Raw genomic sequence first — 16236 nt, forward strand, 5'->3', positions numbered from 1 at the left:
GGCACGAGGCTTATTGTTTTCCACTTTTACTTTTGTTACACTGTAAATATTTTTCATAAAATATAACTTTTACATCACACTTACATGGCCCGCAAGTCTACGTAGGCACAATTTTTGGCCCCTGGTCGAAAAATCTTGCCCATCCTTGCCCTAGTAGTATCTCAACCTTTGCCCCTATTACCAAGAATTACAGCATTGATAAATTAATTTTTTATATGAACTTATTCATGGATTTGGCTCCGAACAATGCCCTGTAACAGTGTGCACTGATAAGCTAGGCATAGAGTTACTGTTTCCTAAAATTACAGGAATATTCCTAGGTCAGCATTGTATACCAAATTTATTACACCCTAGGGCCTAGGTGAAGAGACAAGTATGCGATGTAAACCCGAGATGAGTAACCTACAATGCCAATACAGTTATTAGGTTGAAGTTTTTAACTGCTAGGCCATTGCACTGATTAATTGATAATGCGAGAAACGCTTAACAAATTTTAGATTCGAATCGAGAAAAAAAAATGGCTCTAGCTTGAATTTGAATCAACAATAAACAACACATTACCTTCAAGTAAAATTCCGGCTGCTTCATAAACTGTCGGATTCAATAAAAATCCACAGATCATTTTTCTGACGAAAACAAAGTGACCGGTATGAAGATGTTTATCCACGAACTCCTTAAAAGATTTTAAATCCAGTCCAAGAATATAGAAAGATGTGAGCATTTCTTGAAAACTTTGATGTTGAAAGTAAAGAAGATGGATTCCTTGAAAGAGTTTACGATATATTCCTCCAGGAGCCAGAATTGCTAGATCGGTTGCTTCTTCGGGTTTTAGATGAACTTGACGAAAATCATCTTCTGTAAATAGAACTCGACGTTCTACTGTCCCAACGTATGATAGTTCTTTTAATTTGTCCAAAACTTCCATAGTAATCTCTTGGTGAGTGTGGGGTGATCGTAAGATACTTTGCATGACCACAATCATAATACCACTCATGGTGTTTGGTTTGAAGTCAGATTTGAATTTTAATGCTATCAGCGTGTAAACCAGCATCACAGGGGTAGTGCACAGTAACAAGAGTGGTGGAGCTTCGATTTTGAGAAATTCTATTATTTTCTCGGCTTCTTCATTTCCTTCATATCCAGAAATGATTTCTTTGATGGACTCCATTGTTAATCCAGCAAGTGCAATAACCTTGTCTGGTCGAACTTCTCCCCAATAATTTCTGATGGAATGTTCACGACTGGACGATATAATGCGACAGCCAGGAAATAATTTTTCAGAGAGAAAATTCCACATAATTACTTCAGGATATGCAGGCTCATCTAGACTGATGACTTCATAAACTCCATCAACTGTATATTGAAGAGTATCCAAGGAGTCGAGCATAAACAAAACTTCCTCTGGGTGAGTTTTTGCAATGTCTATTGCTTGAACTCTTTCTTCTTTTGTGAGATTGCTGAAAATTAGTTCTTCTGCTGTTACTTTACTGTCGTTCATAAATTGTTTACATTCTACATATGGAACCATCTTGATATTCCCCTGAAAATATTTTCCCTGTATGACATCTCTTGAGGTTGCTTTCATGAGTGTGGTCTTTCCTGAACCAGGGGGCCCCACGAAACAGACATGACCATGTTTAAAGTTGTTAAACAATTCATCAAGTTGTGTCTCTTTTCTGATTCCTATTTCTCTTTCTCGTTGTAAATACTTTTGTTGATTAGGTGACTCTGGTACATAATCGTGTTCAGGAATTCTTCCACCTCTATAAAAATCAATTTCTTCCAATTGAGGAGTTACGTCCACATTTAGTTTTCTCTTGAAAACTCCATGAGGTTCAGCAAAGTCATAGAAGTCAGTGCACTTTTCAGTGTTATCATTGACTTTTGCTATTACTTTTTGATAAGACATCATATTTGCTTTACAATGTCATACACTTTAAACATCCAGCGTATTGACCATCTGGTAAAGCTTCATAAAAAAAGATCCATCCGATGTAATATTCAATAATACTTTTCGACAATAACTTCAAAGTTCTAGGACATAAACTTTAACTAAAGCTGCTACAAATCTAACAAGAAAACATTTGTCATCCAAGTGCGATGAAGCCTAACATAGATGCCATTAAATCTGCTATATAATGTACACTTTTGTCGCTATTCATAATAACTTTGTAACATTTACATAATTGTTCCTAACTTAATATTGTTGTTTTTACGATTTCAAGTAATACATTCAATGATGTTTCATGCGACACCCATTCCACGCCTCTGTTTTGAACAGAGCTCTCTATACCAGGGGTCGGTAAGTAGTGGGCCTGCAATCATATTTGGGCCACAAGACCTTCTAATCTGTGTCGCAAAACAATTTGTAAATTGCCATAAATATAAGTATCTGGAGTTGTCTGCGGCTTCAATGAATGTTCTTCTACCCTTCGTAACTACCTACTCATGTGAAAGGACGTTTTCTGCGTTCTCATATATTGAAAACAAATACAGATCAAGGTTAGAAGGGAAAGAAGATCTTCAAGTTGCCCTCTCTCAAATTAAACCTCAAATTGATATGTTGTGTTCTAAACACAGGGCCTGTAATTCTCATCAGGCAGAATAAATTTAATTATTTGCTATTTTGTATGCTAAGTTTCATACAATTTGTACAAGAAAAATCGCTAAAGTCAATAGTTGTCTTGAAATTGATATTTAATTACAAAGAATTTTCCACAAAATTATATGCTCACTAACTGCTTGGCTCGTGAGAAATTAAAACTATTTTGTTGGGGTCGCGCCAAAAAGTACTTGCGGACCCCTGCTCTATGTGCGAGGAAATACTGTTCTTCTGGCAAAAATATTTCCACACCGACAGAAATTTCTTTATATTGAGTGTTTTTAAGACAGGAATGTAGAAAGGAGTATGTATTAGTTTCAGTCATGAGCATAGTAAGCTGAAAAAATTTTTTTCTTCAATATTTTCTGCGAGGATAAAACTCTCTAAAGATAAATATGTTTATTTTAAAGTGAGTACCTAATGAAATCTGACATGTAGAGTTATGAAAAACTTCTCAAGTACTCGTCATGGTACATAGTCATGATTCCGCTGCTAAAATGAGGTGACAAATGCAAGGTCAAACTACCCATCAGATATTGTTGGCTATATAAGACCCCAAACTTTCCAAAACAAAACAAAACTGGTATTTCAGGGTATTAGTAAAATTCCATATGTTACCGATCGCCTCTACACTGAGAGTTTTAATTTTATGTAAGACCAGTCGTAAGTCTCCATATAGTCCCCCCCCCCCAAATATAGTTTTTATTGCCAAATATAGTTTATGTATTCGAACCCGGTCTTTTTCCGATGAATATCCAATTACAAAAACTAAATTAAAAAACTATTATAAATAATTATAAAAACTAAATCTATGCCAAATAAAAATTACATAATCTCTTTCCACGAAATACCAAGTATATTTATGAGCTTTCGTTACATCATAGTCTAACTTCTTCAGATAAAACAAGATATGGCTGCAAATTATAAAGATCAGTATGTAGTTAAAAATTGTAAGATAAAAATCACAGAAATACATTATACATTGGTTGGTTGGTTTATCTTCATAATACTATCTCAGTCACGCATCCCTGTGGCAACAGCCACATATGGATCCGGAATAGAAAGTAAACAAGGAGAAAGAACCTGCAGTTAAATACACAAAACCCTAGTACACCCCATAAATCTATGCTCTTGATATTTGTTCTGATTCTCTAGACCTGCTCGGACTCAAAAATTTCACTTGACCTATTAACATCACAAATTGCATTATCAAACCTAAATTAAATTGCTGATTGACACATACAAATTTTATTTCTATATACAGTATTCTTATCCATTTTCCATCGCTGATGCTATATCTGAATGATTACTTTCATAAAGCAAGGGCCAAGATCCTCTGTGACCTAACCTGTCTTGCAGCCTGACCAACACAAATAATGATCAACTAATTCTTGTTGAATTATTTTGCATTCTGTTGCTTCAAAAGTGTCGACTTTGTTGGTGGTAATAAAATCTCCCAAAATATAACATGTTTATGTACTATTATGTTGAATATATATTGAAACACAAGAATATTTAAACTCTAATGACATAAAAAGTAGTTTCAGATTTTGGCGCTCCAGAAATATGTGTACCAATATAGAGGAAGCTAATTTTGTTCGCCTACTTTACATCATGTTGTGTATAGGTGGGCAGACCTATGGGCATAGGATATATTTACCATACAGTCTCCGAACTCGTAATGGGCTATTGCAAGTGACACTACAGGACAGAAATTTTACATTTTTTCTCCACCATAAGCATAAATACTGAGACATCACGTGTTTCAAGTTTTTTTTGCTCAGAACATGACTCTGTGCAAGCAAGTATTGAGCATATTAAAATGCCAACTGTAACCACAGAACTCACTTACGCTTCATTCAGACAAAAAAGGAAAGTATAACACATGTATCTTTTGTACAATGACCCCGCCCAAAACACTCCCACCAATGCTGAAAATAAAAAAATTAGTAATTATCCAGTTAGAGTTAGGGATGCAGATTGCACTGGATAATTAGTGGGTTGTTATTTCAAAATGTGGCGAGGGTTGTTTTTCTGAAATCTTACATTTTTGCACTAGTGGCGGGGACTATGTACAAAAGATCCTAATACGTAACAGTTTAATATCATTGTCCAAGTTTTTAACAGTTGGAAATTCATAAAAATATGCGACCACGATCTTTATTTAAACGGCCCCTCCCTCTCGTCTAAATTAATTTCTTGATTTGAAAAATTAGTCCAAAAAAACGAAGAAATGTAAAAAAAATATTTCACTTCACCAATTGATTCATAGAATTGGCAACATAGGCTGTAAAAGTTTAATCTATTTCAACCGATCAAGCTCTACACAAAGTCTCTTATTGACGACTTTTTCATTATTTACAGAATTAGGAGAAACATAACCAAGATAAAAGTATACTTATTCATTTTTCACATGCCATAATATGCCGGTAATTTTGACAGGAATTGGAAACAACAATTGTGAGAATACTTGAAATGAACTGTTGATATATTGATGTCTGTACCTAGACAATCTCAGTTTCAGCAAGCATTTCGCGATTATTTCAATCACTTTTATAAAATGGTTTTCTCAAACTAATTACATATAACTAACATCAAACTCGGTAAAACTAACTAGGAAGGTCATGGTCTTGTTTGCCCAAATTACAACTACTAAGAATACGCGTCAACATCGTATTTCTCAGTTTAATAAAACTGATAAAAACAGCAATGTGTTTTCAAAAAATTATACTGCCAAGTATGGGATACTGCTGGATCGCACATAGATGGCGTGTCCCACGTATGTTTCGAGCTTGTTAAACTCTCTCTCTTCGTGGATCGTTGACAAAGTGTGACAAAGTAACTTGACGTTAGCCTTACCGCATCGTTTCGTTTGTTTACAACCGTTTTTATACCATGTTTCGTCAAACTAATTATGCGGGGTGTCCATAAAGTCCCCTTACAATTTTGTCATGAAGTTAGTTGTTAGGAAGGTCATGGTATTGTTTGCCCAATTTACAAAAGTAAACGGGTATTGTCCTATATTGCGAACTTTTCCATTATTTACTAATTATGCAGACCATAGCCAAGATGAACATTGAATTCTTCATTTTTTCACAAACTATGATATGGTAGACTGATAGTAAATGGTAATTTCAGATAGAAATTGCACATAATAATTGTGAGAAGTCTTGAATTGGATTGTTGATTTAGTGCTTATCCTTGGACAAGCTCAATTTTATTAAGCATTTCACAAATATTTTAATCATTTTACACCATGGTTTATCAGGTTACTTATTAATAACGGAAAAACTCTAAACACAAAGCCAGGGGCAAATGATACTGTAATTTTACGCGCAGATACATGAAAAGACTGCAGACTGCAATTCAGGTGAATCAAACCCAAAATACTCCTGTACAAAGGTGTGTTTACTCAAAATATGTTTGACTTCTGCTGAGTGTGGGATATTGATGAAGCATGAAAGTATGCATGTTCCACCCACGATCAGTGTTTTTCAAGATACCTCGTTCATGCATGTTTGGGCAAAAGTAAATGATTGTTTTCGCATTCCTTTTCGGTTGACGTGTTTCTAAGATTAGATTACTTGAGCATGTTGATAGACCGTGAAGTAAAAATGATTGTATCTGCGGAATTCTAACAATAAAGTTGGGAAAATTTAACCAATGGTTTACAGTGATCAATGCGCTTTAAAGAAATATAACTCAAGATAGATCTGTTGACAATTATTTTACATAATCCATGTATGTAAAATAATATGGCAGAACACTGCCTTTCAACCACTAATAATGATATATCAAATTTCCTCCACTGATGCATAAATCAATTTGGATATTCAAAAACTACAAAAGTAAATCGAACTAAATTAAGTGGTTTTTAAGAGTTTTTTTTTGAAAAATTGGTCATTAGCTATATATGCTGCATAAAAGTAGAGCTCATTCAACTTTTGACACTGTGGAAAATATTAAATTTTTCAAATCTGTATGAATCCATAACTATGTACATTATGAGTACATTATACTCCTGCATAAATATACAATAATTCATGTGCTATGTTATTGGACTAGCTATAAAATGTTTTTCTGCCTGGTGTAATACATGTAGTATCACAAGTACTTCTTCTAATAAAGGTGACACCAAATCGAAAACAGCGATTATCATATTAATGTCAAACTTTTAGCATAAATACTGGGACAATAGGTGTTTTTTTTTGCTTAGAACATGGCCCTAGACTAGAAAGTATTGAATTTTCAATATTGGAATATAAAACAACCCCTTTCTCGTGAGGCATTCCACATTTCGCTTCAACCTAATATAGAGAAAGTAAAATACAGGCTTATTAATGCAATGTTTATAGAATATTTTATACTATCATTCAGAAGGCCAGATATAAGCAGATATGGACGTACAAGTTGGATTGTAGATGGGTGTTGTACATCACAATATTTTATCTAGTAATTCTTTTACATCTATTGGTCTGATGAAGCTAACCCACTTTTTCTCATAGATCGTTCCACATTTTCCCATAGAGCAAGGGCCTTATTCGTGGACTATTTGGACTAGTTTATTAAAATGTCATCTGTAACCACAGAACTTTCGCTTCATTCAGACAAATGAATCCGATATATTTTACGCCAGCCAAAATGAATTAAGGAAAGTATAAGCCATGGATCTTTTCTACAAAACCCCGCCCAAAACACTCCCACCAATGCTCAAAATAAGAAAATTAGTAATTATCCAGTTAGAGTTAGGGATGCAAATTGTGTTGGAAATTCAAATTTTCAAATCATTCCTAGCCCTAACCCCAACTGGATAATTAGTAAGTTGTTACTTGAAAATAGGCAGGGGTGTTTTTTGAAATCTCACATTTTTGCATTAGTGGCAAGGACTTTGTACAAAAGATCCTAATACATAACAGTCTAATATTAATTTCCCAGTTTTATAACAGACGGAAATTCATAAGGATATGCGACCACAATCGCCATTCAAACGGCCCTCCCTCTCTGTGAAATGTATTTCTTGAGTTGGAAAATTATTACCGATAATGAATAAATGTAAAAAATTATCCACTTCAATTTTTTCATAAAATTGGCCACATAGGCAGTGAAATTTTATTCTATTTGAACTGGTCAAGTTCTAAACGAAGTCCCATATTGTGGTCTTTTTCATTGTTTACAGAATTAGAAGAAACATTGCCAAGATTCTTCATTTTTGTACATGAAATGAAATGGCGATAATTTTGACAGGAATTGAACATAATAATAATTCCTGAATTGAACTGTTGATATATTGATGTTCATCCCCGGACAATCACAGTTTTAGCAAGAATTTTGCAATCATTACAATCGTTCTTATACCATGTTTTGTCAAGCTAATTATGCAGGATGTCCATTAAGTCCCTTACAATTTCAAATTTTGTCATAAAGTTAGTTCTTAGGAAGGTCATGGTATTGTTTGCCCAATTTACAAAATTAAACGGGACTATAGTCCTGTATTACGGCACAAGATGTACATTGAATTTTATGATATGGTAGTAAACAGTAATTTCAGATAGAATTGCACATAATATTTGTGAGAAGTCCTGAATTGGATTGTTGATTTAGTGCTTATCTTTGGACAAGATCAGTTTTAACAAGCTTTTCAATCTTTTTTACTCTGGGGTTTATCAGGCTACTTATTAAAAATAGCGAAAAAGCTATGAATACAAGCCAGGGACAAATGATGCGGGAACTTTACGCCCAGATAGATACATGAAAATCAACATGTTATTCACAACCCAGACTGCCAGAGACAGCAATTCAGGTGAAACAAAAATACTCCCTACAAAGGTATGTCTATTAAAAATAAGTTTGACTACTGCCAAGTGTGGGATATTGATGAAGCACGCAAAATTGCATGTTTCACCCACGATCAGTGTTTTTACAGTTACCTCGTTCATGCATGTTGAGGGAAAAGTAAATGATTGTTTTCGCATTCCTTTCTGGTTGAGGTGTTTCTAAAATTAGCAGGCTTAAGCATGTTAAGAGACCGTGAAGTAAAAATGATTGTATCAGCGGAATATTCTAACTATGGAGTTGGGGAAAATTACCCAATTGTTTACAATGATTAATGCACTTTAAAGAAAAGATAGAGCTGTTGACAATTATTCTACATAATCCACATGAGCATAAAATAATATGGCATAACACTGCCTTTCAACCACTAATAATGATATATCAATTTTCCTCCACTGCTGCATACCGTAGATCAATTTGGATATTCAAAAACTACAAAAGTAAATCGAACTAAATTAAGTGGTTTTCAGGATTTTTTTTTTTTTTGAAAAATTGTTCATTAGCTATATATGCTGCTTAAAAGACGAGCTCATTCAACTTTTGTTAACTGTGGAAAATATTAAATTTTTCAAATCTGTATGAACCAATAACTATGTACATTATGAGTACCCTATCCTCCTGCATAAATATACAATATTTCATGTGCGATGTTATTGGACTAGCTATAAAATGTTTTTCTGCCTGGTGTAATACATGTAGTATCACAAGTACTTCTTCTAATAAAGGTGACACCAAATCGAAAACAGCGATTATCATATTATTGTCAAACTTTTAGCATAAATACTGGGACAATAGGTGTTTTTTTTTGCTTAGAACATGGCCCTAGATTAGAAAGTATTGAATTTTCAATAGTGGAATATAGAACAACCCTTTTCTCGTGAGGCATTCCACATTTCGCTTCAACCTAATATAGAGAAAGTCAAATACAGGCTTATTAATGCAATGTTTATTGAATATTTTATATTCTCATTCAGAAGGCCAGATATAAGCAGATATGGGCTTACAAGTTGGATTGTAGATGGGTGTTGTACATCACAATACTTTATCTAGTAATTCTTTTACATCTATTGGTCTGATGAAGCTAACCCACTTTTTCTCATAGATCGTTCCACATTTTCCCATAGAGCAAGGGCCTTATTCGTGGAATATTTGGAATAGATTATTAAAATTGTCATCTGTAACCACAGAACTTACGCTTCATTCAGACAAATGAATCTGATATATTTTAGGCCAGCCAAAATGAATTAAGGAAAGTATAAGCCATGGATCTTTTCTACAAAATCCCGCCCAAAACACTCCCACCAATGCTCAAAATAAGAAAATTAGTAATTATCCAGTTAGAGTTAGGGATGCAGATTGTGTTGGAAATTCAAATTTTCAAATCATTCCTAGCCCTATACCCTATCTCACATTTTTGCATTAGTGGCAAGGACTTTGTACAAAAGATCCTAATACATAACAGTCTAATATTAATTTCCCAGTTTTATAACAGACGGAAATTCATAAGGATATGCGACCACAATCGCCATTCAAACGGCCCTCCCTCTCTGTGAAATGTATTTCTTGAGTTGGAAAATTATTACCGATAATGAATAAATGTAAAAAATTATCCACTTCAATTTTTTCATAAAATTGGCCACATAGGCAGTAAATTTCAATCTATTTGAACTGGTAAAGTTCTAAACAAAGTCCCATATTGTGGCCTTTTTCTTTAGTTACAGAATTAGAAGAAACATAACCAAGATTCTTCGTTTTTGTACATGCTAACTATACAATCAGTAATTACTACAGTTAGTTACTATAATCAGTAAACCCTTGACTCTCTCGATTTTATTTTGCCAAATTGTAATCCCATTTTTGTTAAAGAATAATTAGTTGATTTTATTTGACGTCATCTGCTGTTGAACTCAGCAAACATGGTGTCGCTGACACGATGACTCTGGTAGTATTTCGTGGCCCCGCGTCAATTGCGTCATTATTGTGTGCCTTTCTATTTCAACTGATCTTTTTGTTAGCTTTTTTTTTATTATTACTTGTGTCGCTACAATATTTCATGCACGACGGAAATAAAATATCTGAATCTATGAGATGACGGTAATTTTGACAGGATTGGAAATATCAATTGTGAGAATTCCTGAATTGAACTGTTGATATAATGAAATCCATCTGCTCATAATTTCAGTTTTAGCAAGAATTTTGCGATCATTATAATTGTTTTCATACCATGTTTTGTCAGACTAATTATACAGGATGTCCATAAAGTCCCTTTACAATTTTAATTTTGTCATGAAGTTAGCTCTTAGGAAGCTCATGGTATTGTTTGCCCAATTTACAAAATTAAACAGGAATTGGACATAATAATAATTTCTGAATTGAACTGATGATATATTGATGTTCATCCCCGAACAAATCTCAGTTTTAGCTAGAATTTTGCGATCATTACAATCGTTTTTATACCATGTTTCGTCAAACTAATTATGCAGGATGTCCATAAAGTCCCTTATAATTTCAAATTCCAATTTTGTCATGAAGTTAGTTCTTAGGAAGGTCATGGTATTGTTTGCCCAATTTACAAAAGTAAACGGGTCTATAGTCCTATATTGCGACCGTTTCCATTATTTACAGAATTATGCAGACCATAGCCAAGATGAACTTTGAATTCTTCATTTTTTCACAAACTATGATATGGTAGACCAGGGGTGGGCAACATACGACTCGCGGGCTGGATCCGGCCAGCGACGAGATTTTGACTGGCCCGCTGCCTGTATCCAACCACACCCTGTAATGTGGTCCGACGCATCATTCATGAAAGTTGCCGATCTAGATCTACTCTCACCGCACTGTCAGTGCAAGCTGGTAAAATAAACAATTGCCTTAGCACACTTGTTAAACAAAAAATATAAGGTCAAAGCAGAAAGCGTAGTAAACATTCCATAAACATAATCCATATCCACATAAACAGATTTATTATTTTGTCAACCAAAAACAAACAGTCATCAATACGGAAAAAATACATAACATAAATAAAATTGCTTCGGTATTGACAGGAGGGAGCGATACGACCATGAGGTCATCGAGTTCAACTCCCACCCTTTTTTCTGAAGTGATTAAGTTTCACACTGAAGATGACTATTAGAAAAGTTAGTCTGTCAAATAATACTTTTAAAAATCCAATGTAATCTCAGAAAACTATTGGGGCATGTTTTATTGAGAACTCATTTACACAATAAAAGTTCTATATGCTTTAGATCAGTGGTTCCCAACCGTCGGTCCGTGGACCGGTGCCAGTCCGCGAGGCTTTTTTGCCGTCCGCGGAAAATTTCATTTTGTTGTTTTTCTACCGTCTCAATCGCTTTACCGAAGCCGAGAAGACGAAATTTCGTTGGTTTATTACGCAATTTCTCTTCCGCCGTCATATTGCTGTTGCATACGTGCGGGATGGAACGGCGACGTCTTGGCGCCGAGTAATTATACTTTTCGGTTCATCGCGAAAGCGCTCCGTCAAATCTCGTAAGATTCAGAAGCCTGAAAATCAGCATGCGTGCTTTTACCGTTCTGCATGCTTTTCTTGATTAAGAGGTCAAAGTTATGTTGGTTTATTACGCAATTTCTCCTCCGCCGTCATATTGGTGTTTGATAAGTGAGGTATTAATGGCCCGGCGACGTCTTGGCGCTGAGTAATCTCTTTTTGCTTTTTCGGTTCCGATTCATCGTGAAAGCGCTCCGTCAAATCTGGCAAGATTCAGAAACCTGGAAATCAGCATGCGTGCCTTTTCCGCTCTGCATGCTTTTCTTGATTAATCCAAATCCATCCAAATGAAAGGTTATGAATATTTCTTTGTTTAAACCAGAATGTATCAAAATAGACAGTATATTATTCCAGAGCCATGAGCATCTAATAAAGATTGGATACCAAAGAAATTTTTGTAATCATCAGGCCCGCCGTGTACTTCATTTTCCCACATCTGACCCGCCGACTAGAGAAGTTGCCCACCCCTGTGGTAGCCTGATAGTAAATGGTAATTTCAGATAGAAATTGCACATAATAATTGTGAGAAATCTTGAATTGGATTGTTGATTTAGTGCTTATCATTGGACAAGCTCAATTTTATTAAGCATTTCACAAATATTTCAATCATTTTACACCATGGTTTATCAGGCTACTTATTAATAACGGAAAAACTACAAATACAAACCCAGGGGCAAGTGATACTGTAAGTTTACGCGCAGACACATGAAAATCAACATGTTATTCACAACCCAGACTGAAATTCAGGTGAATCAAACCCAAAATACCCCTGTACAAAGGTGTGTTTACTCAAAATATGTTTGACTTCTGCTGAGTGTGGGATATTGATGAAGCAAGCAAGTATGCATGTTTCACCCACGATCAGTGTTTTTTAAGATACCTCGTTCATGCATGTTTGGGGAAAAAGTAAATGATTGTTTTCACATTCCTTTACGGTTGACGTGTTTCTAAGATTAGATTACTTAGGCATGTTAATAGACCGTGAAGTAAAAATGATTGTATCTGCGGAATTCTAACAATGAGGTTGGGTAAATTTAACCAATGGTTTACAGTGATCAATGCGCTTTAAAGAAATATAAGTCAAGATAGATCTGTTGACAAATATTTTACATAATCCACATGTATGTAAAATAATATGGCAGAACACTGCCTTTCAACCACTAATAATGATATATCAATTTTCAATCAATAAATCAATTTGGATATTCAAAAACTACAAAAGTAAATCGAACTAAATTAGGTGGTTTTCAAGAGTTTTTTTTTTGAAAAATTGTTCATTAGCTATATATGCTGCTTAAAAGACGAGCTCATTCAACTTTTGGTAATTGTGGAAAATATTAAATTTTTTAAATCTGTATGAATCAATAACTATGTACAGTATGGGTATCCTCCTGCATAAATATACAATAATTCATGTGCGATGTTATTGGACTAGCCATAAAATATTTTTCTGCCTGGTGTAATACATGCAGTATCACAAGTACCGTTACTTCTTCTAATAAAGGTGACACCAAATCCAGTGTTTCGAAAACAGCGATTATCATATTAATGTCAAACTTTTAGCATAAATACTGAGACTTCAGGTGTTTTAAGTTTTAATATTGGAATATAAAACAACCCTTTTTTCATAAGGCATTCCACATTTCGCTTCAACCTAATATAGAGAAAGTAAAATACAGGCTTATTAATGCACTGTTTATAGAATATTTTATACTAGCATTCAGAAGGCCAGATATAAGCAGATATGGGCGTACAAGTTGGATTGTAGATGGGTGTTGTACATCACAATATTTTATCTAGTAATTCTTTTACATCTATTGGTCTGATGAAGCTAACCCACTTTTTCTCATAGATCGTTCCACATTTTCCCTTAGAGCAATGGTCTTATTTTTGAACTATTTGGACTAGTTTATAAAAATGTCATTTGTAACCACAGAACTTACAAACTTACATTCAGACAAATGAGTCCGATATATTTTACCCCAGCCAAAATGAATTAAGGAAAGTATAAGCCATGGATCTTTTCTACAAAACCCCGCCCAAAACACTCCCACCAATGCTCAAAATAAGAAAATTAGTAATTATCCAGTTAGAGTTAGGGATGCAAATTGTGTTGGAAATTCAAATTTTCAAATCATTCCTAGCCCTAACCCCAACTGGATAATTAGTAAGTTGTTACTTGAAAATAGGCAGGGGTGTTTTCTGAAATCTCACATTTTTGCATTAGTGGCAAGGACTTTGTACAAAAGATCCTAATACATAACAGTCTAATATTAATTTCCCAGTTTTATAACAGACGGAAATTCATAAGGATATGCGACCACAATCGCCATTCAAACGGCCCTCCCTCTCTGTGAAATGTATTTCTTGAGTTGGAAAATTATTACCGATAATGAATAAATGTAAAAAATTATCCACTTCAATTTTTTCATAAAATTGGCCACATAGGCAGTGAAATTTTATTCTATTTGAACTGGTCAAGTTCTAAACGAAGTCCCATATTGTGGTCTTTTTCATTGTTTACAGAATTAGAAGAAACATTGCCAAGATTCTTCATTTTTGTACATGAAATGAAATGGCGATAATTTTGACAGGAATTGAACATAATAATAATTCCTGAATTAAACTGTTGATATATTGATGTTCATCCCCGGACAATCACAGTTTTAGCAAGAATTTTGCAATCATTACAATCGTTCTTATACCATGTTTTGTCAAGCTAATTATGCAGGATGTCCATTAAGTCCCTTACAATTTCAAATTTTGTCATAAAGTTAGTTCTTAGGAAGGTCATGGAATTTTTCAAATCTGTATGAACCAATAACTATGTACATTATGAGTACCCTATCCTCCTGCATAAATATACAATATTTCATGTTGTTCACGATGTTATTGGACTAGCTATAAAATGTTTTTCTGCCTGGTGTAATACATGTAGTATCACAAGTACTTCTTCTAATAAAGGTGACACCAAATCGAAAACAGCGATTATCATATTATTGTCAAACTTTTAGCATAAATACTGGGACAATAGGTGTTTTTTTTTGCTTAGAACATGGCCCTAGATTAGAAAGTATTGAATTTTCAATAGTGGAATATAGAACAACCCTTTTCTCGTGAGGCATTCCACATTTCGCTTCAACCTAATATAGAGAAAGTCAAATACAGGCTTATTAATGCAATGTTTATTGAATATTTTATATTCTCATTCAGAAGGCCAGATATAAGCAGATATGGGCTTACAAGTTGGATTGTAGATGGGTGTTGTACATCACAATACTTTATCTAGTAATTCTTTTACATCTATTGGTCTGATGAAGCTAACCCACTTTTTCTCATAGATCGTTCCACATTTTCCCATAGAGCAAGGGCCTTATTCGTGGAATATTTGGAATAGATTATTAAAATTGTCATCTGTAACCACAGAACTTACGCTTCATTCAGACAAATGAATCTGATATATTTTAGGCCAGCCAAAATGAATTAAGGAAAGTATAAGCCATGGATCTTTTCTACAAAATCCCGCCCAAAACACTCCCACCAATGCTCAAAATAAGAAAATTAGTAATTATCCAGTTAGAGTTAGGGATGCAGATTGTGTTGGAAATTCAAATTTTCAAATCATTCCCAGCCCTATACCCTATCTCACATTTTTGCATTAGTGGGGGGACTTTGTACAAAATATCCTAATACATAACAGTCTAATATTATTTTCCCTGTTTTATAACAGACGGAAATTCATATAGATATGCGACCACAATCGCCATTCAAACGGCCCTCCCTCTCTGTGAAATGTATTTCTCGAGTTGGAAAATTATTACCGATAATGAATAAATGTAAAAATTTATCCACTTCAATTTTTTCATAAAATTGGCCACATAGGCAGTAAATTTCAATCTATTTGAACTGGTAAAGTTCTAAACAAAGTCCCATATTGTGGCCTTTTTCTTTAGTTACAGAATTAGAAGAAACATAACCAAGATTCTTCGTTTTTGTACATGCTAACCATATAATCAGTAATTACTACAGTTAGTTATTATAATCAGTAATCTCTTGACTCTCTCGATTTTATTTTGCCAAATTATAATCCCATTTTTGTTAAAGAATAATTAGTTGATTTTATTTGACGTCATCTGCTGTTGAACTCAGCAAACATGGTGTCGCTGACTCGATGACTCTGGTAGTATTTCACGGCCATGCGTCAATATTGTGTGCCTTTCTATTTCAACTGATCTTTTTGTTAGCTTTTTTTTTCTTATTACTTGTGTCGCTA

General features: G+C 34.3%; 1 long non-coding RNA gene across 1 annotated transcript in view; it reads right to left on the minus strand.

The window, feature by feature from the left end:
- LOC144431830 (uncharacterized) overlaps positions 1-16236 on the minus strand; it is a 278870-nt gene that overhangs the window by 229320 nt on the left and 33314 nt on the right. The window lies entirely within an intron of this gene.

The sequence above is a fragment of the Styela clava genome, chromosome 2, assembly GCF_964204865.1.
Source record: "Styela clava chromosome 2, kaStyClav1.hap1.2, whole genome shotgun sequence".
Lineage (NCBI taxonomy): Eukaryota > Metazoa > Chordata > Ascidiacea > Stolidobranchia > Styelidae > Styela > Styela clava.